Below are 24,037 nucleotides of genomic sequence, written 5' to 3' on the forward strand. Positions count from 1 at the left end.
TTCTACTTTATTTCGTTTATTATTCTTCTTGTTGGTTTATAAACAGAATGATATAAAGTAAATTGGTTTTACATTTATGGTTAAAGGGTTGTGCCAATGCACATCATATCATATCAGTAGTAGATAGCTGTTATAGATCTCCGATAGTCCGATGTATATTTCTAGAATTATCAAATAGTTTTTGTGAGCTTAATTAAGTTGTTGTAAGGAAAATTTGGCATAGCGATGATTGAGGATTTGATATAAACCAAGTTATTCGAGTTAATACTATAGATTTTAATGACTTCAGAAATATAATGGTCAAATTAACCTCCATTGTTCAAAAAGTGAGTACATGTATTAACACACAAATTCATCCATCATAGTTTAAAATGTCTAAGGATTATATGTTTAATCGTCAGTTTCAAATCGCTTGTAGGAAAGTCTAAGTTTCTTAATTGGAACTGTGTTTCTTGCAACAAAAACGAGTGTTGATACAACAGATAAAATATTTTTGATCATTGTTCGTTTCTTTGAAATTCTAAAAGTATGAAGGTAATTAAATATGAGATCTTATAAGGGAAAATTACTATAATGGTAAAATTTAAAGGCCTATATCCAAATATGGACACCTAAAATTTTGTTTACCACAATAGTCAAAACATTCTTACTATTTATCAATGTTAGTAAGAAATGTCAATAACCAATTACATGATGACAAGTATTTTGTTGGATCCACATGTATACAAGTTTTTGTCATTTTCTCCTTTTTAAAATCTATAACTTTTTTATAAAGTTCCTTTTTATATATATATATTTTACAATGTTTTTATCTATTTTTGTTGGTTTTATAATTCCTTTTTACTCTCTTTTTCCTATTTATAAAATTTCTAATCTTTTTGTACACTTTTTTTTATTTATACATAATTACATCCGGACAAATGGCTCACATACGCAAACCAAGTCCCATATATTGGTTAGTATTTCTAAATATCACTTTTATATTTATATTTTCGTTTATCTGTAAAAATCTCTTGTTTATTTCAATTTTAGTTTCTACAAATGAATACATTCCAAAATCGACTTATTTAAAAAAGTTTAGTGATATCTCCACAACACAAATTAGCCATCCACAACAATCATTGCTTTACACAGTTGTACATTGTGTATCAGAATATATACATATGTTGTGAATGACTAATTTTTGTTGTGAGGATATCACTTCCCCTAAAAAAATGGAATTAAGGTATCTTTTGTTTGTGATGATACAAATAGATATTTATAATAAATTCAAAATTTAAGTTTTATTTTAAATATTTTACGATTAGCTTAAAAAAAATAAAAAAATTTAACTACATTTTAAACTTTTTAAACCTTTTCTTGTATTACTACATACAATAAACACATTTTTTTTTACTAACTCATTTTAAAAAATATATTTGGTAAAAATCACCATGAAACTAAAATAAACGTAAAATTTTTTACTAAGTGAAAATATATATGTATATAAAAATAGGATATTAACAATATTAACCAATTTATCCATCATTTGTCTAGAAAATACTAATAAAAAGTAATAAATACATGAAAAAGAGAGTAGATTACACTAAATATATATTTATACTAACAAAATATGAAGTCAAAGCTAATATAATATTGTGGAGCTCACTTAATGATACTTGTCATATTTTGATTGATTATTTTTCTTTCTTACTAGGAATGTTAGGTAGTAAGGAGTTCATGATTAAAATGGTAAAAAAATTTTGTAGGTGTATAAAATTGGACATACTTGACTAATTTTCCCATCTTATCTACCAATAAACTAAAACAGGATTGACATATTCTTGAAACGACACGTAGTTAATCTTTAATTGACACGTGTCCTTTTAATTTATTGATTTTGTTAAATTAGCTTTTTTTGTTGTATATAAATTCAAATTAGCTTTTTTAGTTGTATATAAATTCAATTTCTTTATTAGATTTAAAATTAAACTCTAACTCTTGGCTTTATTAATACAAAAGACATTATAACCTTATTTGATTAATCGTTTTTCATTAATAAATTGTCTTTTCTTCTTTTCTCAATTCTTCAACTCTTATTGCTTATATTATGAAGACTTCAAAAATTCAAGTTTACAATCCGAAATCACAAGGCTATTTGTCATCATGCATCCACTATGCTTATAAGTTCCGATTTTGATGTGCTTCTAAAAATTTAAGGTTAATCCAAAATTCTAACTAAATATATATTATATTTATCATTACTGTATATTATAATTTAGCTTTCGATCATCAATTACCTTAATAACAATTTATTTTATACTCACGAATCATGTATGAGACATATTCAAATTTTCTTTATGATACAATCTATACTAGTCGTAATACCCGTACAATGTACGGTAGCTATATAGATGTATCATAAAGAAATTCGAATATGCATCATACATGATTCGTGAGTATGAAATAAATTGTGGTTAAAGTAAACCGATGATCGAATCTAAGTTATAATAAACAGTAATGATACATACTATATATGTTTAGTTAAAGTTTTGAATTTACATTAAAATTTTACAATCACATCATAATCGGAACTTATAAGCATAGTAGATGACGACGAATAACCTTGTGATTTTGGATCGTAAACTCAAAATTTTGAAGTATTCATGTTAATAACTTATTATACATAATATAAGTAATAGGATATGAAGAATTGACAAAGAAAGAAGACAAATTTATTAATGAAAAAACGATAAATCAAATAAGATTATAATGTGTTTTGTATCCATAAACCAAGAATTATAGTTTAATTATAAGTCTAATTAGGAAATTGAATCTATATAGAATTAAAAAGGCTAATTTAATATAAAATAAGTAAATTAAAAGGATATCTGTCAATCAAGAATTACGGCACGTGTCGTTTCAATAATTTATTATACGTAATATAAGTTATGTTACGTCTTTAAATACGTATGAATTAATTTACATTGAGTTAATAAATGAAGAAATATATTAAATATAAATAAATATAAATATACAGAACCATAATTTGCTTTTAGAAGTTATAACTTGAAAGAAAAATCCATATATAAATAGAACCATAATTTGCTGTTAGACCTTGAAAAAAAATACATATGATAGTTTATTTCTTTCGAATTGGAATTAGTCATGTAGATATCCATATTTAATAATTATTATATAAGGTATGTGGAAACTAATTGAAGCAGCAAGGTTGGATCAAGTGGTTAACACTCTTGCCTCTGGAGACAGAGGTCATGGGTTCTATCCTCATCCCTTGCAAGGTTGGAGGTCTTTTTCTATCTTTAAATAGAACCTGGAAGCAGCCTCTCTACACCGTCGTGGTAGGGGTAAGACTGTCTACATCTTAACCTCCCCCATACACCGTCGAGGTATTGGGACCCAAAACCCGTAAAAGACGACATTGAGTGTTACTTACTTACTTATTGTATGTGGAAACTAATTAGGATTCTAATTTGATTTAATTAAGAATACTAAAAGTGACACTTGTCGTTCAAATAATATGTCATGTGTCGATTAAATAATACCTTAATCCTGTTTTAGTATATTGGTGGATGGCTACCGTATATCATACGGGTATTAGGACTAGTAAATAATAAAAAAAACCCAAAATAATTAAAACCTAAAGACCTATTCATATTGCATAAGGATTACATAATTAAACACGGCCACATACATGCACAAGTCCATGGAAAATCGAAAAAGAAAGCGTAAAGAGCCTATTATATCTTTTAGCAACATTACCGTTACTATCGACCCAATAAGACAAAGTTAATTAGTATTTAGCATAGTTTGTAAGATAAAATAAACAAGTAATTTCTATTACCCCATTTCTTTGAAAATGATGCAAAAAAATATAATAAAATACACAGCTTTATAAATACCGTAATTTTATAATAACTAGTCTCTAAGATAGTATTCAACAAATACAAAATTTACAAACTAGACCTATATGTCATTATCCTGCCGATATTTTTAACGATAGTAATAGTACGTAGAAAACAATAATCTTAATTTGGATCAATTTAATTTTTATTATCAAAAGAGAAAGCATGCAATATATATAGGTAAGTAGTTGAGGCAAACTTTCTCCATCGATCGTCGTGTTATGAAATAACGTAACGGGGATGAGGTTCATCATACTAGCTAGAGAGAGAGAAAAAAGACACAAAAACTACTATGTAGTATTAAGTTTGAAATTTAAAGCAGTGTACGTTTTGTTGGTTGATTGAAAAATATGAATCTCATTTCAACGCAAGTATCCGCGCGTTGCGGCAGTGAGATGGTGATAGGTCATAGAGTATAATAAGTCATAGAGGTGATATGTCATAGAGTGTCATATCCAAATGTGTTAGCCGTACGGGCTTCATTCTCGGATTTAAAAATTCGTCGAAAGTATATCGAATGATATCTCTAATGAAAGAGCATGAAATTTTAAGAACACCCATATAATTTTTATAATTTATCTATGTACGGTTTTTGAGATAAAAGATTTTGAAATAATTAGAGGAATAAAATGATTTATGGAGGAGATAGAAAGTTGTAGCATTGATATATGGTACATTATGTATTATTATGTGTGCATTGTTAAAATTGAAAGTTGAAACCCTATTTGCTTTATAATATATTTCTAACTATATATTTGAGTTTCAACTAGATTTGACGATGGAATTCATGACATTTCCATACACGCACCATGACTGGTGGCAAACCTAGCTAGTAATGGAAAGACAAACGAGTTGATACTAATTTAATCGGCGAACCTCCTTGAGTGTGGTAAAAAGGAAATGATATGATTCCATATTCTTCCTTTGAAAGCATGAAATTGGCCGGTGACGGAAACCAACATTTGCTTTTCATCATGATCCACTTTTATGCGGTATATATTATCAACACATATACAAACGATAAACTTACTTAACAACAATCTTAATTCGTTTCCATGGCTTTAATTAAGGTTTGCCTCTTAACATAATAAAACTAACTTAACAATCAGTGACTGAATTCCAGAATTACATAACAGGGTATGCAAAATTGGATGTGTACGTAGTTCGAATCCAGAGGGTGTTTCGAGGGTCATGGATTTCATCTCATATATGTATTGTTCGAGTTTCGTATATTGCCAATTGAATGTTACTGTGGTATCTTGAATACTAAGTAATGCTAACTATTAACTCGTTATTCAAAAACATATGTTGAAAGATCGATATTAATGTCAAGTTAGTTTATTTGATAGGGATTTTGACTTTTTGATTAAGACTTCAAATTTTGACAATAAAATTTGAAACAATAATAACAATAATTGTAATAATAATAAGAAAAATGAAAGGTTGAAGGTCGAGATTGTATTGGCCGGAACATAAATATTGCGGGCGCCGAGATTATGTGACTATCAAACGTGCCTAGAAAAATTGACTGGTTATTTATAGAATTAGCATTTGATTGCACTATTCACGTGATAAATATGGCTTTTATGATGACAAAATATCAAGATGTAGTGTGTAGATTAATATGAATCTAAATTTACCATGCCTATGATATATATAAAAGAGAAGTGATATTTTATATTTGTATATATTTTTTTTTTATAAATTTAATACAACGGTACAATATTAGTTTGTATAGTTATCTATAAAAGTTGTATGTTGTGGTACATCAATTAAAAATCGTGGTACAAATATCTTCTCTCTAAATAAAGTGTTGTTAGTGTTAGGGTTGTCATTGAAAAGCAATTAATTACTTGTATAAAATTTATATTTTATTCTTAGATAATTCAAGAATGACATTTTATATATCAAAAATTTTTTTTCTTCATATATATGTATAACTTATTAGCGAAAACTCAAGGACTATATTATCAAAATTTTAACAAAGAAATTAAACAAGTCCTTACACACAAGATTATAACTCATTGAAAATTAAAAATAGATTGTTTTCTATACTATGTTTTTTCAAAATATAAGGAATAGTTTTCATAACTGCATGTAATGAACTGTTTGATTAAACTAAATATATTTATAGTTTTAGGTAAAATAAAACAATTATTAAAGTAAAACAAATGAAACAATAGGTTTATCTTTACTGAAAATCACGTGCATCATGAAAATTATCGTACATCAATTATTTCATAAATCTTCATGCATCAATTTAACTATGATCTAAGGATGAAGATTTTATTTACTTGTTTTACTTTAATATTTGTTTTATAATACTCGACTCCTATATTAATGATAATTGTTTTTTACGTAACTACGTTATTACGATTAGATATTTATACTCATGTTGTTTTACATTACTGAAAAGAATAATAATGTTGGATCTATCGTTATGTAATCGAATAACCTGCATAGTTTTTGGTTTGGGGGCGGATTTTTATAAGAAAAGGTTTTCTTGAAATTCGATGTGAGTATCCTCAAGTTGTTTCACTAGTACCCTCAAAACTCCCATAGTGCTTCTCTTGATTATCTTGTAAACTTTATCTTATTTTGTGTTAATCAAAAGCTCCAATCAAGACATCATGACCACTTCATATCTTGTCCGGCCACTTTATTCAACTTCCAAAAGCACAACTCAACATCTATTGACTACGAATTGTATATATTACGATACAATCCACCGTCCACCTCAGTCCAAAAAGGATATGTATGTATCAATCAAGTAGTTCAGCATGCATATACGATAGAACGATTCTCTCTCTTGTATATTTAAACTAGACAAAATCAACTAACGAATATAATAAGTAGAAAGAAGTTAATATAAAATTATAAAGTTCAACCACATTCATCTTATAAAACTGAGCAAGGGTCATAGTATAGAGTTACATCATTACAACAAAAATATAATTTCTTAACACTTATTTTTACACATTTTAAAAAAATGCTGAAAAAATATATTAACTTGTTCACACTTAAATTTGTGTAAAAAAAATCATATTTCAAAGTGTAAAAGTATGTAAAAAGTCACATTTTTTTACAATTGTAGATGTATAAATAAAATGTTCATACTTATAAGCGATGACATGAAGGCCGTCAAAAATTAAAAAAAAAAAAGAAAAAAAGACGGTTATGAGTTATTGTGACAAGCATAGGGGCATAATGGCATATCATGCGTAGTAAGTAAAGCAAAATCAATGGTTTTCAATGAAATACGGATGGAGTAGTGGGACATTCAGGTTAACCTCATGAGGTTGAAAGTTCAATTTTTGGGAAGACTTCTTAGCTTTTTTTTTAAAACGAAACTGTATGGTGGGTTTAGACTATCTTATATTGTCTGCATTCATGAGCATATATGAGGTCGTTTTTCGTCATTAGGTTACCCCAAATACTCATATTTTATTCGTTGGTCGTTCAAAAAAGAATATCTTTTGGTTTACATAAAATCTTTTGAATATATTAAGCGTCTTTATTTTTTTTATTTGACCTTTCTATTAGGAAAATATTTTGTGGATTGTGATTCATACATCATTAAATATGTTTTAAATCATTGTTCTGTATAACACTTTAAAGTATATTTGATAATTATGATTGAAATTTGATGGTACATGGAGTCATGGACCATCATCCTCATTTTTTGGGCAACTATCATGTAAGACTGAGTTGTTAGCCTACTCAAGCTGCCCAACTATATGTATAATACCTAGTAAAATGTAAATTAGTTATTCAAAATTTATATTTTAGATTAATAATTAATTGTATATATAAGTTTTTGTAAGTTTAAAATGTATCATTTTATTAAAAAAAACATTTATGTATTTAGGGGTTGGGTATTGTAAAACAAGTATTAAAGTAAAACAACTAAGACAAGAGCTTGACCCTTAGATTATGGTTAAAATGATGCACGAAGATTCACAAAATAATTGATGTACGATGATTTTCATGATGCACGGTGATTATTACCGAAGAAAAAACTATTGTTTTATTTGTTTTATTTTACGTAAAACCTATGTATTTATGTTGCACTACAAGAAAGTGGTTACTTGTACACACTTTTCTAGCTATATATTCACGATAGAAAGCGTATGTAAATTCGTGGTTCACGGTCACAAAAACCGTGAAAAAAAGGGCGTAACAAAATTATATAGTTAGTCCACTCTATTTTTTGTAGAATTATTATGAAATGTGAACACTATTTGCCGTGAACAAATTTTAAAATGTTCACGGTTTTTTCTGTTGACAATGTTTGGAAATATCCACTATAATTAACATGAAAAATAATTACATTGCTACTAAAATTACCGTGGACAATATTTGAAACTGCACACAAATTGGTGTGTACAAAATATTGAGTTTGTACAAAAAATAGCGTGAACAAAAATTTGAAATGCTAAAATAATTAGCGTGGACTATTGATGAAAATGCCACAAAACTAAGCGTGGCATTTAGAGCATTCGGTACTATTTTACTACATATTATATTTATAAATTAAAAGATTATTTAGAAACCCATACATACCAAAAAACAACATATTTCTAAAATGGCATTTAGAAATTAAAAGATTATTTAGAAACTCTTGGGTTATACATTCATGAGCTCTAATGTACATTCAATACTAATTTCACTACATATTCCATTGGCTGTACATTCATATTTCATATCTCATTTACATCTTTGAGTCCCTTTAGAAAGTACCTGGAAGAAGAAAAAAAATGTATCAAAAAATAAATAGATAAATGCAAAAAACTGGAGAACGTTATAGCCAATTTTAAGGTAGTAATTTAAGCTGGACAACATTATACGATGCATTATGGCCAAAATTGAAACTTAAAAGCTGGACCTGCATCATTTAATTTATTTGTCTAAACTACACTACAGATAGTTAGATCACTAGATGTAAAAAACATTCAAAAAAATACTAATAACAATAAGGAATTCATTTATACAATTGACCAGTTTAGTCTAACTTGGGAACAATTAGTAGTATACCTATATATAACTACCACAGCTTCCATCAATTAACTTGCATACATTATTGCCAGCACCTAATAAGTATAACCAGCCACTTGCAACTTCTATTATATATACCACTAGGCAAAACATTTACCTCGTCCCCATTTTAAAGATTAAGAAGCTCTGATGGGAATGCATCACATCAACCCCCCACCCCCACAGCTAAAAACAAATTCCCCAACTAATAAGAATGTGACATATAGTCCCATGCTACCCATAAGGAGGATCCCAAGAGAATGATTCCATCTCAGACAAATGCTTTAATCATAAAATATGCATAGAGACGGTTCTAATTCCACTTAACAATATATAAAAGAGATATATTATACCTTTCAAAACACAAATATTGAAGCAGATTCATAAATGATCTTGATGAAATGCACGAGAAGATGTCTGGAGAAAACAATATGTCAATTATAGTAAGAAACACAGTTACTACAAATATATGTATAAATATAAATAGTTTAAGTCATAACCTGTGGTGTTGTGGACATACGTGCCCCATAGAAGTCAGAAAAAGCAGTCCTAAAGAGTCGAAGCTCTGCAGTACAATCATCAATACTCTGCTGCATAATCAACATTTGCTTACTCTGACTTTCTATCTGCCTACTCTGAGTTTCTATTTGTTCCCTTTGAGATTCAATTTGCTTACTTTGAGTGTCAACTTTATCCAAAAGGAATCTGTTTTCATTTGCTATATTTTTGCCTCTTAACTTTCGCAAATCAAAACTAAACTTAGTTACTTGCGATCTTTTAACTCCAGCTCCATAACTAGGAGGTCGTCCACGCTTATTTGGGCCCCTTAGTTCTTGCATAACTTCCCTTACAATTTCTAATTGCTTTTCAGAATCAATAGAGTCACTGCCGGCCTCTAATACCTTTCTAGCAATTCCTTCTTGTGCTCGATCCTAAAAGAGTAAATGTGATGGCACATTTATAAAGTAAGCTTTTAAGATTAAAAACATGATAAACTAGTGTCATTAAACTGAAATAAAAATGTTTGATAATTCAATACCAAAAGTTGTCTTGATGCATGTTTAGCATATGACCCATTTTTCATCAAATGAGAACTTCTAAAGAACTCAACGTCATTTGCCTCTCTTCCTTTGATAACCAACTGCAGATTTAACAAGGAACATACATGTTTCAAGACCGGCTTATAAAACTTTATCCAATTTCACATAATCAAAGGTACTATGTGATGTTGCAGCCTAAACAACAAGTATAAGATAGCTGAAAAGGTACTATGTGATTGCAAAAACATAATATTTGAATCTAACTAGAACAGGTACAAAGAGCCCTAAAATTCTCAGCAGTTTTCGGGACAACATCTTTATATAATTCAATAACCAACCTCCCTTCCATTTCACCACCTAAAAAAAAGAAGGATGTTGGTGTACAGATGGAGATGGAGATGGACTGTTAACTTTTTTAGTTTTTTGAGAGTCTAATAACCCTATTTACATAAAGAATGTAAAGCATAAAGATATTCTTAAAATATCAAAGTTTGAAGACTCACGAATTCATCTTTTTTCCGTGCAAAACTAACAGCACCGTGCTGTGATGATGAACTTTGCTATCTCTTGCATCCTTTCCATATTTGGACAATTTCTACATTCAATCAGATGTAAATGTTTAGTGGTTGAGTTGTGTGTATGTATATATATATATTATAAGATACAAACAATCTACCTTTGCTGTTGGTGATCTAAGATTGTTTTTGAACACTTCCCACTGATGATCTAAAAAGTTATCTGGTGCTCTAACCAAGTCAAGTGCATTTAAAAGTTGATCCTCTGTGTATTCCACATCATCTCCACCAATGTTAGCTTCATCTAACTTTTTGGCAGCTAACTTAAGCAGCTTATTTTTGAACCTAAATTTCAGACTCCTAAATTTCTCATTGAATGTATCCAGAAGGACTTTGTCCACATTATCTCCTTGAGGTAAGTTAAATCTCTGCTTCAAAATTCAAAGTTGGGGAACTCTGTTAACTAACAGCAATGCAACACGTACATAAAACCATTTAAAGGTTATTAAACACTAAACATGGTCTACAATTCAAATATAAACAGAAATTACCCGAAGCTCTATCAGAAGCCTAGTACCACATCTAATTTTGCATTCTTTCCGGTTTTTAGTATCAGGTAGACACAAGTGTGGTTCTTTTAGAAGTAGGGTCATGAATCTAGTGCATAAACGAGCTGCTGCTTTGATTGGTTGATGAAATTCGTTAACAGGTACCAGAATCTTTTCACCTTCTTTTAGCTTGAAAACATCTTTTGCCCTGAGTTTTTATTGCGTGAGAACTCTTCCATCTTCGTCTACAGAATTATAGTCAATTGTATGATCAGCTAAGAAAGAATAACTTATTATTAGTGATACTGAACATTAATTTACCTATTATCTCTGCCTCAACTAACAGCTTTAGCTCAGTTTCATCTACTTCTTCCTCGTGATCCGAAATAGATGATGCCATGGAGGAGGATTCGTGAATTACCGGTTCATGTGAAGTTGTTTCAGATTGTAAATGAATAGAAGACGATGAGGATGAAGAGTTTTGCCGAATAGTAGAAAGATTCAAGGGTCGAATAGATGTGTGACAGAAAGATGACGCGGGATACGGGTTATGTTTTAATTGACCAGATGATGGGAGAGAAAAATTTTGATGTAGTTGACCTGAAAGTTGAGAGTTATGATGTAAATGAAACTATTCTGGAATTAAGGTTGTAGTAGGCTCCCTCATACGCTTTTTTGAATGTTGTTGCATGATTGTATTTGACTTGAATATCTTTTGAATGGTTGTTCACTGTAACCTGTAAGCAATACATAGCATAACTATAATGTAAATTTTACACACTAAATAACATGTATAGCAATAGCAAACAAGAATAACAATCAAAACATACCCAACAAACAAATCATATATGAAAACCTAATAGCAAATCATTCAGCTCCGTACATACTTATTAGTCATGTTCAGTTTCAATGTCTATCCTATGCCAACTCGGTACCTCATTAACATCAAGCATTGGAATATCACAAGGCATACACTGGTTATACGAGTCATCATCGTCTCTATCTATATTGGTCCCCATGTCATACGTATCCCTGGGCTTAGTCATTATTACATGTGACCATCCAACATCCTTTAAATCCTCTATGTAGAACACTTGCTTTGCTTGAGAGGAAATTATATAAGGATCATCTTCCACTTTTACACCGGTGTGTACAAGCGGTCTAGAGAAATTCACAAGAGGAAAACCATACTTATCTTTCTTTAACCCTTTTGAAGGTCTAATATCAACCCAATCACAACGAAAAAGTACAACTTTGGGACAATAGTTAGTTTCAAAGTCCTACAGAATATAGATGAACTAAATTATTGACCCGCGTATTACGCAAGTAGACATATATAATTTATAATATGTTATCTATGACAACATATTACTTGATATAAATAAAAAAATTTAATAAATACTTAATTTTATATATAAATATTTGATTTTTACATAAAATGAGCTATCTGGTTTTAAATTAAAAAAAATCATAAAAATATTTGTTTTTAACATATTCTTTATTCCTCTATTTCATATAAATAGAAAACATTTAATTACTTTCAATAACATCTCTTCTAAGTCAAAATTTATCATTATGTTTAAATCTTGAATCAATATAAAATTAATAGATTGGATTAAAAGATTAGTTTATTTTAGTTCATTACCTTTTATATTTTTTAAAACGGCAAACTGTCCTACTTATAATATTAAACTTTACGAATACTTGGAATAATATATATAGTTTTCAATAGTTCATTACTTTTTACATTTGTTTTTTTTCAATATTGATATTTGTCTTATTTATTAATCTGATATTTATGATAATTGTTACCATATAGAATATAATACAAGTGAAGCCCATTATATGTTGTAATATCAATATATGCTTAAAAATATTGATCTCATGTAATCAAATTGAAGGGTGAAGTTTAAAACTTAAAGTTAACATACAAAGTCAACATTTATAATTGCATGGTACACATTTTTAACATTTATCAAAAAATATTAGAGTTGTTTAATTTGGTGTAATTTGAAATTAACTTGCTTCATATTAACTTAACCATAAATTGTATGTTATATATATGTATATTATAGTTTTAATTGATATACGCATAACATAAATGTCAATATTTACAAATTTGAATTTATTTATAAACTTTACTCTTTTGAAACCTTAGGTATATATTTTATTATCATACATTGAAATTATTTAAATACATAAAGATATATTTTGTTTAAAATATAAAGTAGAAACACTAATGTAATGTTTAACTAATTTTGAAGTTAATGATTAATCATCATTTTGATCAAACATTGTAACTAATGTAGTGTAACTTTTTGTATTTGTATTTGTATAAATTGCAGCACATAGTTTATGTGAATCATACACAAATAAATTATTTTTTAATAGTTATTGTTTTGAAAAACTTTATCATTTGAACAATAAATGTATAGAGATAAATTAATATACAAATAATAGTAATAGACTGAAAAATAATTATGCATGATGATGATACTAATAGATTAAAAAATTAGCGTATGAATATACATTAAAAATAGCAATTATTATTATTTTATCCTTTAAGTTTAAATTTATATTTTGTCTAAACTTTAAAGTTGAAGAACTAATGTTGTGTTTAACCAATTATAAAGTCAATGCTGATATCATCATTTTAATCTAAGTGTTACCTATATTTCTATACTACTATAAGAAGATTATACCTCTTTGATAAAAAAGAGATATGTAAATGACTATTATACCCTTAATGGAATAATATACATAATTAGTCTCTTATTTTTTAAAATATCCCCACTACCTTAACATCAATTATATTTACATGAACCTACCTCAATCGACACGACACCGCCACCATCACCACCTATCGCCGACACTACCAGACCGTCGTCACAATCACTACTGCCACATTGCACATATACCATGCTTTAAAAATCGAAACTCATCTAATAGTCATTGTTTCTTTATTGTATAATTAAACTTATTAAAGACTCTCATATATATAGATGATTACATCTTTTATTTAAGTATGAGTTAAGTCGATTTTAAGCCCTTTTTATATTATAAATAATATGAATTATTTTATTCAAACCCTTTCTTACGAGTACATTTCAAAATTTATGATTTCTTTTTTTTAAAATTGTTTTAGTATAATTGCGGTACATGTTCAATGTAAATTTATATAAAAATGATTCATTTATTGGTTATTTTGAAAAACTTTACAAATATATGTAAAAAGATAAAATATAATAAATTAAAATACAAATGATAATAATAGATTAAAAAAAATACATGATAATGATAATTAGATTGTAGAACTATGTTATATAGATAGTAGATTTGTTGTTCAAATTAAAATAAAAGGAAACTCTCACTATCTTAATATATATATATTATAAGACAGTTGAACTAATGACTTATTAACTAATTAAATTGCTTAATTTCATCAAATTGACTTTCGCTTATGTCATCATTTAGAGTAACTATAAAATAAAAATCCTAATAATCATTATCCAAATATATTATTATTATATTAGTGTTTATATTAATTTGTAGAAAAAGTCTCATTAATTTACACTTTTTTTATTTTCCATCAATAATTTACACTTTTTAGCCCTGAATACTTAATTTATATTTATTTTACCCCTTAACTTGAGAGAATTATTTAAAATTTACGAGCATGGTACCCGCGCAATGTGGCGACGAGCCGGCAATGACAGTGGTGGCGGCATCTATTGGTGTAGGTAAAAGTATTTGATTTGAAGGGGTTAGTGGAGATATTTTACAATATACTAAACTAATGGTGTAATTTAATATTATGAGTTGATGGTGATTTAATTCATTAAGGGTATTATGGTCAGTTCGTATGTCCCATTTATGTAAACTTTCAACATATGGGTTATAATTTTTATATAGTATTATAAATAATCATTTAATTAATTAAAATAATTTTAACATATGAAATATTGTCTACAAAAAACTATGATCAAAACTTAATGACTTATTAATCAATTCAGTCGTTCAATTTCATCAAATTAAATTCTGCTTATGCCATTATTTAATTTAATAATAAATTAAAAATCTTGATAATCATTGTCCAAATATATAATTATATTAGTAATTGTATTAATATCTTTAGAAAAAAGTCTTATTAATTTACATTTTTTTGTTTGTCATCAATAATAGATTAATTTTTAATAAAATATAATTATTAATATTTAGTTTAATATTTAATATAAACACAATTTGAAGTCTAGATACATATCCGAAACATAATAACAGATGACGATATACAACATCCTTATCCTAAACACAAATGGATCACTGAACATGGGACGATCACTGTAACACCCCGACTACGGCGGAAACACGAGATGCCACAGAACGACATGGTACAAAAGATTAAATGAAAAACATCTTAATTAAAGTCTTAAAACCATTCCAAATTAAACGATTACATAGTTCAAAGTAAAGTGTTAACAACCATTACATAAGTCCAAATCCGAATAAAGGATAAACTGTTTGCATTACAGGTCTTCGTTCACCAAACAAACACAATGTCCAAAAGCGGTCCATAAGCAAACCTACTGCTCTAAACCTGAAACGCATGAAGAAAAAGTGTCAACTACGAGAGTTGAGTGAATTCATAGGTTTTTAACTAATACAATAAGCATATATACACATCATAACAAAATAAATTAGGAATCACCAATACCCATGAATATTTCCAATTCATCCTTTGATAATCGTTTGTTCAATTTAATTTTTAACCCATGTAAATAAATCCTTGTCATATGACCACAAGGGTCTAATTTCATTTTCTTAGATGAGTAAATGCTTGAGCCACTACTACTACCATTTTATTCAATTCCGATTACAATCCAATAATTCAATTCATAGCACAAGCTGTCAATCAAGGGCCGTAAAAATAATAACAATAATGATAATGGGTCGTGCCATGGAGACGCCCGATTATCTTAAGGTAGTTAGAACACCCGGGGGCCAGACTAGAAGTGGAGGTTGTCACGAAGGCAACCAACCTTCCAATGGTACGCTTTGGGTGGGCGGACGAAACCTAGTTGCGCAACTAACTAACTACAGGCCTCCACTTTCGGAGTAAATAGTAGTGTACCGAACGTCGCGGTTTGACAGAACTCAAGCTCATCACATAAATCCTTTATTATCATGAACATACAAAACAATTTCATTTCATACTCATATATCAAGAATCATTTCATATAACAAACTCTCTTTCAAGAAACCTTGTATATATAGAAAGTAGTTTCATTTATAATGCTTTTCACCCCGAAAGTAAAACACGTAAAAGAGTTTGAAAGGGGGCTATGACTCACTTGATTTGAGAGTAATGGGGGCTGATCAAATACGAGATGTGCGCCTAGTGGTGTCGTCCCTCAAGCAAGCCTAAACCATGGTATTCAAATATACACAACGTAAGTGCGTGTTACATGAACTAGTGAACTAGATCATGAGATTTATGCTAGTAGGCTTGCCTATCCTTGGTTGTTACTTAATTATGGAATCAAGGTGCATTATGATGTTTAAGATGTTTGGTTGAATTGGAATTGATGGTAAGAGTAGTTTTTGCGTTAAGCGTTTTTGCGCGTTTGTTGGGATTTCGGTAATTCGGCTTTGATTCGCGAGATTTCTTTTGCACACTTTGCTTTGTACTATTATTTGATATTGGTACTGTAGTATTTTGGATTTTAAAATATATTTCCTGATTCATATTAATTTCCTTGATTTATTATTATTTAATTAATTATTTATTTCATTTATTCATTAATTAATTAAATAATTCCTTATAATGATTCTTAGGTTCTTAAATTACCTTTAAAATTTATGGATAATTATATTTGGATTATCTACTGATTATTATGTTCTTAAACTTGTAATATTATATTTTATTTATTTATTTAGGCTTTACTATTAATTATTTAATAATAGTAATTAATTAGTGATGTTAACTTAGTTATTTATTCTTAAATTATGTAAAACTTGTTTCTCTCCTTGAAATTATTTTTCTCCAGTAGGTTTAGGTTATCTTAACATTAGTTATGTGATTTTGTCCAAGTTCATGATTTATATAATTTATTATTGATTTATTTATTCCTTAAAATCCCTTTTTAAATTCACTAAATTATAAAAACACTTAGAAATCATCACAAGAGCTTTTGTCCAAAAATTCCAGGCCTTTTTAGGCAACTTTTATCAATAAAAATTTGTAACCATTCAACCTCTCTTGTATCCTTATAATTTGAGGACTTTTAAACGTAAAATCGTTTACCGAAATAGTGATTTTTGCCTCATTTCTCAACCAAATTAAATGCTTCAAAAGGGATTTTTTGTTCCTATTTCATTTTGTCCAGAATATCCATCATAATTTGATGTCCTAAGTCGTGATTGTGGTGGTGGTGTGCTATGTGCAATTTTGTGCTTTCGGTTGGTGATTATTTGACCTGAAAAGACGATTTTTGAGCTTATTCTTGCCACGCATCAAATGACTTGAGTTTTATACTTTTAATATGTCATATTTCCAGTATGTTCATCACATTTTCATGGTCATAAAGTCATGGTGCATGTGTGTGCTCAAAATGCATTTTAACAAGCTTTCGGTTCTCGATTTCAAGCCTATTTTGCCTTGTTTGGTTCCATAATCATATTTTTTTTTATTACCATAATTTTTCCAGAATATTAACTTTGATATTAACACATTTTTCACTTATGACAAGCCTAATTTCATCTCATAATCCAAACAACAATCCAACCTTCTTAAATCTAGCATATATGCACTTAAATCAATACTTTTTAACATAAAGTTTTAACCATCAAAAATCCATCAACATAAAAAATATTTTTCATGAAATATTCCAGAAATATATATGCAAATATTTATACAACATGTTCTTCTTTTTTTAAAAAGAAAAGTTACTTTACAAACTATCAACACATATCCACCTTTTTGATGCTAGCTTTTATAGATCCAACACTTTGTCAACAAAATCTATATTTTCATAAAATTTTCCAGAAATATAACCCTCATATTATTCATAAATATAACCATTTTTCAAAGGAAAAATCACATCAAGAACTACTAAACATATATCCACACTTTTGGGTCTTAAACTAGTTGAATCCTTGGATCTTTCTTCATGGATTCAACATGCATGAGCATGGAAAGAAAGATCCTATCAACTTTGCCTTCATCAAGTGTATATTCAAGAGAAACATGAAGAAAACATGGACTTTTGATAAAACCTTTTTAATATAAACAAGAATAAGATTAATCTAATAAAGAAATTAAGATATATACCCTTGAAGAACACTTTGAGATGAAGAAAAGATGGCAGAAAATCGTGACTAAAATGGCTCCAAAAACCCTTGTTCAAACCTTGCAACAACCCTTATTCTATAGCTTAATCAAACCCTTTGTTAATCTAGCCTAAACCCTTATTAATAGTATAAGTTTAAGTTGGATTTTTGCCTTGTTCTTGCTCTCCTTTGGCTGCCGAAAATGATGAAGAAAAGAGGGAGAAGAAAGAGTTTTTGAGAGAGAATTGATTAGTGTGTGTGAAATGGGTGTGTAGTGTGTGTTGGAGTGGTGAGTTCCAAGACTAAAAGCATGCAAAGAAATTTGAAATGGAGTGATGTATGTGTGTGTAGGAGGCCGGCCATGGGGGGGTATTGAAAGGGTTTTTCCTTTTTTTTTTATATAATTATTGTATAAGTTGTTGTGTAAGTATATGTTAATTATGTATTTGTTTTGTAAGTGTTTAGTTAGTTAAGTGTAAGTATTTGGTTGTTTTAGTTAGGAATGTGTATATATGTGCATAAGTCATGTACATTTATGTGTATGGATATATTTTTGTATTTTTAGTTGGTTACATAGGTCATTGGTTGTAAATTTGTATTAATTTTTAAGCTTATATGCTTACTTATTAAGTTTCCGACGCTTTTACGTACATAATACTTCCAATTATATTTTTAGTTGAAAATTTTATTTATCATGATCATATCTTCTTGATTTGGTTTTATTTTTGATTTGCTGGGCATTCCATAGGAATTTTGATTGGTATCTCAATTGGCGAATCTTAAGTTATTATTATCGTATCGATTGATCACCTCTAAAAATTTTTGTTCCGAGGTATTTTCATTAGGAAATTCTTATACATATCATTAGCTTTAGATTACTAATTTGGGGCATTACCTACTAGCTTCAAGTATAACTATGGCTTGCGGGAACGTAGACACCCTAACTAGCACATATATAGTATTAAAAGTACGGTTGTTACAATCACATAACGAAGCACGATTTACAATAGAGAGTTACTTGAATACTGAAAACAAATCAATAGGAATTTCATTCAAGATTCATTCTATCTCTCAATCAAAAAGGTATATAATTTTATCTTTTTTTATATATTAGTTTTGCCTATTAATGTTTAAAGCTACAATTGTCACTCAAATCAAGAATCCTAATTGTTATCAAAAAATATAAAAAAACATTCTTAATTGTTAATTAATTATCATAGCACAGGTGATTGAAAATAAACTTATTCATCTTATGAGTGTGTCAAGTACAATATTACAAGTATGTTTATAAAATAATTCTAAATTAGCTTTCGTAATAATACCATGAGTATAACTTGTTAAAAAAATTCTAACATTCTATAATAGAGAAAATTATTATAGCACATGCCTTGTGGAATGACTACGACAAACAATTCCACCAATTATTATACTGCAATTTGCAAAATATACACTTGGAGCTGTATATCTTCAAACTTAATATTGTAAATTCCGTGTCAAGTGTTGGACATGGGTCTAAAATCTAGTAATTAATATGTGTAAATCATATAAAAGCTATCCAAAATAAATAGAAATATTTATTGTAAGGTAACAAAAATTGTCGACAGATACCTTACATAAAATTGTCAATCAAATTAAATAATATACGTATTATACGTATGAAAATTGGAAAGAAACAATGTATGTAAAGTTTTAAGTTTAGCATAATAAAAGGATTAATGTTGTGTTTACTTAATAATAAATTTGATAATGATACAATTATTTTGATCTAATGATTCTAAATCAAAGTTGGAACTTATCCAGTAGTCAGGCCCGTCCAATGGACGGGTAGTCTCAAAATATATTAATCAAAGCTAAAAAATTGGAATTCAAATATATTAAATAGATATACCGAAATCAACTTGAAAATTTGCTAGCTGAATAGCCATTCCATCGGTCAAAATACTCCAAAAGTTATCCGCCCAACGAATAAACATACGAAAATTAACTCCATATAAATATTGATTTCAGTTTACCCCTTTTTTCAACTTTAGTTAAATAAAATATTTACAGTTTATTATATTCTAAAAGTGTAAACTATATATATAAAAGTATAATTAAATATAAATTAGGTTAAAATGTAAATTGGTGATGGAAAATCAAAAAGTGTAAGTTAATTATTTTAAATTGGGTTAAAGTGTAAATTGGTGATGAGAAACTAAAAAGTATAAATTAATTGTTTTAGATTGGGGTTAAAGTGTAAATTGGTGATGAAAAACCAAAAAGTGTAAATTAATTTAGATTAGTATTAAAAAAATTAAAGGATTAATAAGGAGGAAGGATTAGACTCAAAGAGGTGGATTAGGGGTGCCAAATGTACCTCTAACTCTCTCTTTTAGTTATATTAGCCTTAGTTCATCAGTTGGGCTAAGTGTGGGCTAAAGCATTAAATAGTTCTACACCGGATGTATCTGGATTTTAGACTTTTTAAATATACTAAAATAAATGATGATTCTTGTGGGCATTTCACTCTCCTTTTGAGCGCAGTCAACAAACTTCACGATGTTCCAGTTGGTATGTGGAGTCTGGGTTGATGGATTAGTTAACCAAATTCTACATTTAAAAAAAAAAAAGCCCCTATATGCAATGTCAGCTTAACAATATTTGTGACTTTAAGCAACACCAAGATTTGGAGGCCTTTTCTATAGTAAATTAAAGAAGTAATTAAACTTTTATGTTAATTTATCTGTAAATACAAAATCATAAAATAGTATGTATATATATGTGTAGGGAAAAAAGTGTGTTTAAAGAGAGTTGGGTTTTTCCCACAGTTGTTGGGTTCGACTCTCATGAGTAACAAGTTTGTGGGTTTTTTCCTTGAATCACCTGTAACGGCTCATGGTCTACATCTCGTAGTCTAGAGTACGTGCAGGGCTTCACCATTATACGGTGAGGTGTTCTCTAATATCGATTACCGACTAACTGTTAAAAAAAAGAAGGAGGGAGAGTTTTGGCGTGGAGTCGTTTATACTTTCCAATACCACACACAGTCACTGCACACATATACTAAGGACCCTTTGTTAGACATGCCCAAAAGCAAAAAGACCAGCCTATAAAAAGCCCATTAATTAAAATAAACTAGCCCAAAATTTAGATAAAATGTGGGGCCTTAGTTTTCGTAGGCCTAAAGTAGCCGCCTAACCCAAATTGCATATTGGGCCGGCCCTGCCTATATGAAATAACGACCACTTCGATCATAACAAGTCATACAATTGTGTAAAAAAGTGCCATGTTGTTATTCTAGAATGAGTAGCCAATATTACCTTCTACGAGCTCACGAGCCCAATCAAGTTTTGATTAAAACGGGCTACAAAACTACAATCCTGTTTATTTTTTTAAACGACTGAATTTATTAAAAAATATATGTATCGATTATGTATTTATGTTAATACATATATTTTTTGTTTATAAAATGATAAAACAAACAGTTTTTAATCGACTGAATTTAAGACAATTTTTTTAGTATGTCGATCATAGTAAGTGGTTAATTAATCTGGCCTGTATAGTAAGCACATTCATGCAAGAAGCCAAGAACCCTCTATTTATTACACTACTAACAACCAACCACCCGCCAGACACTTAACTATTTACCTCTCTTCTATGGCATTGTGTTGGTTCAACCATGTGTGGTCTAAAAAAGTTGATGTCCATACCATACTATAGTCTTTCCCCCAGCAATCATTTCAGGGACACCTTTTGTTCACCACACCCAATAGTATTATACACACGTACTTTAATTATATAATACTAGAATTCTAGAAACTAGAAATGATAAAACAAATGGGCCAAATCATCACAGCTTAGTTTGTTAGATATGAAGTTTAGTTTTGTTAATTAACATCAATAAGATCAATGATGAGTAGTTAGTGTAATGGTTTGAAATTATCCGGATGACTTATAGGTTTAAAGTTTAAATCCTTATTCAACCAACCTTGAGATATATATATATATATATATATATTAATTCTATGAGGGCTTGGAAATAAAGAATAATATTGGTATTAAGTCTTCGTCAATTCCAGTGCAACAATTTAGAGAAACTCTTTTTTCGTTATCTTTATAGAATCTATTATAGATTCATGTGACCAGTTAATGCAAGAACTATAAATAAAAGACCAAACACGTTCAAGTCTGAGCCGGCAGGGTTTAGCCCTATTAATCGTCGTGCTTTCGAACGGATTAGTTGGGAGTTTCCGTCAATTGGGTATTTGAAATAGGTAATTCTATCAAGGGAGGTCTCTCTCACAGACCCGGTTAAGACAACGTATGCTAGACATTTCACAATCGAATCGCGACATGAAGTTTCAAGCGAAAGTCACCTTTTAAAAAAAAATTAATATCAATGAGCTTGTATAATAAAAAGAAATTCTGTCGAGTATATAATTTTCATGTAGATCGGTCTAGGTCACAAAAGTATTACTGCAAAAGTATTTACATTTTGTCATGTTGAAGATAAAACCGATCGATAGAGAATGATACTAGATAGATCGTCGACCATTATATTTTGAACAAATAAACAAAGATGCCATGTTTGCTGACGTGTTTACGTTGTGTTAATATATTATACCATTTTCTTAAAAGCATATAATATACTCGTAATAAATAAACTAAAATGCTTCTTGTTAACTTTACAACACCAAAGAGGCAAAGACAATAAAACAATATATATTCTTTAGCCCATCGCCATTTATTGTTTTCTCCGTATTTATTATTTTTACAACCTACTTTTAACAACTCGTCACATTCTAGCCCGTTTTCCAGCCTATAAATACCAACATTGGAGAACTTTCGTTTGTAGACAGAATATTAACAAAACAAAGCAGCAGCAAATCAAAAGGACTTAATTAATGGGGTCTTTGGCACACCCGATCCCTAATGGCCATCAAGTAAAAGATCATTGTGGGTATTTCGAGATGCCGTTGCACTACCCACGATACACAAGAGCAGAATACGAGACTATGCCCGAGTGGAAGCTTGATTGCTTGCTCAAATCTTATGGCCTCCCAATAACCGGGGACGTGAACCAAAAGAGGAAGTTTGCTATGGGCGCATTTTTGTGGCAGTACTAAGTTTTTGTTACTTGTTTAGTTGTTGATGTAACTATTTGTTTTTAATTTGTAACGTTGAATAAGGTATAATTCTAGATTAAGTTGAAAAATATTTTCATCATGTATGTCGATTGTTTTCTGTTACTAGTTAGTTATAATTCTCTATTTGTAAATTCGCGTTCTTGTTTGATAAGCATGTCGGTAACATAACCTTTGTCATGATGTAACAATATGAAATGTAATGGCCTATCTGCGTTTTTCCTGTTCCTTTAGTGATTTACCATATCTTGGTCTCGTTGTAGGTCGTAAACTATTGAGTAAAAGTAAATAACACATGCAAGCTCAGCTAAACAAGTTTATTACTATACCAAAAGTAAATGTTAAAAAAAAAACTATATCATATCAAAAGTATTTTTATATCAGTATTAATCATTCCTGAATAATTTATTCTTACTCCATGGGCCAATTAGTATTGTATATGGGCTTAATGATGGCTTTAATTAGGTGGATCATGTGTGGGCGACACGACTGGACTAAGGTTTTTTTTCTTGTTATGTTGATTTTCTAATTTATATATTGGTAGAT

The 24,037-nt window shown here is 29.1% G+C and overlaps 1 long non-coding RNA gene across 1 annotated transcript; it reads right to left on the bottom strand.

Annotated features, from left to right (window-relative positions):
• Positions 1–8,498: 8,498 nt before the first annotated feature.
• Positions 8,499–11,443, bottom strand: LOC122594401. Its single transcript, XR_006322983.1, has 8 exons — positions 11,364–11,443; positions 11,046–11,287; positions 10,656–10,922; positions 10,483–10,574; positions 9,979–10,080; positions 9,440–9,871; positions 9,293–9,356; positions 8,499–8,645 (listed from the first exon to the last, which is right to left on the bottom strand). It is a non-coding gene; the product is annotated as an uncharacterized LOC122594401 (long non-coding RNA).
• Positions 11,444–24,037: the final 12,594 nt, after the last annotated feature.

This window comes from Erigeron canadensis, chromosome 3 (assembly GCF_010389155.1).
Source record: "Erigeron canadensis isolate Cc75 chromosome 3, C_canadensis_v1, whole genome shotgun sequence".
In the NCBI taxonomy this organism is placed as follows: Eukaryota; Viridiplantae; Streptophyta; class Magnoliopsida; order Asterales; family Asteraceae; genus Erigeron; species Erigeron canadensis.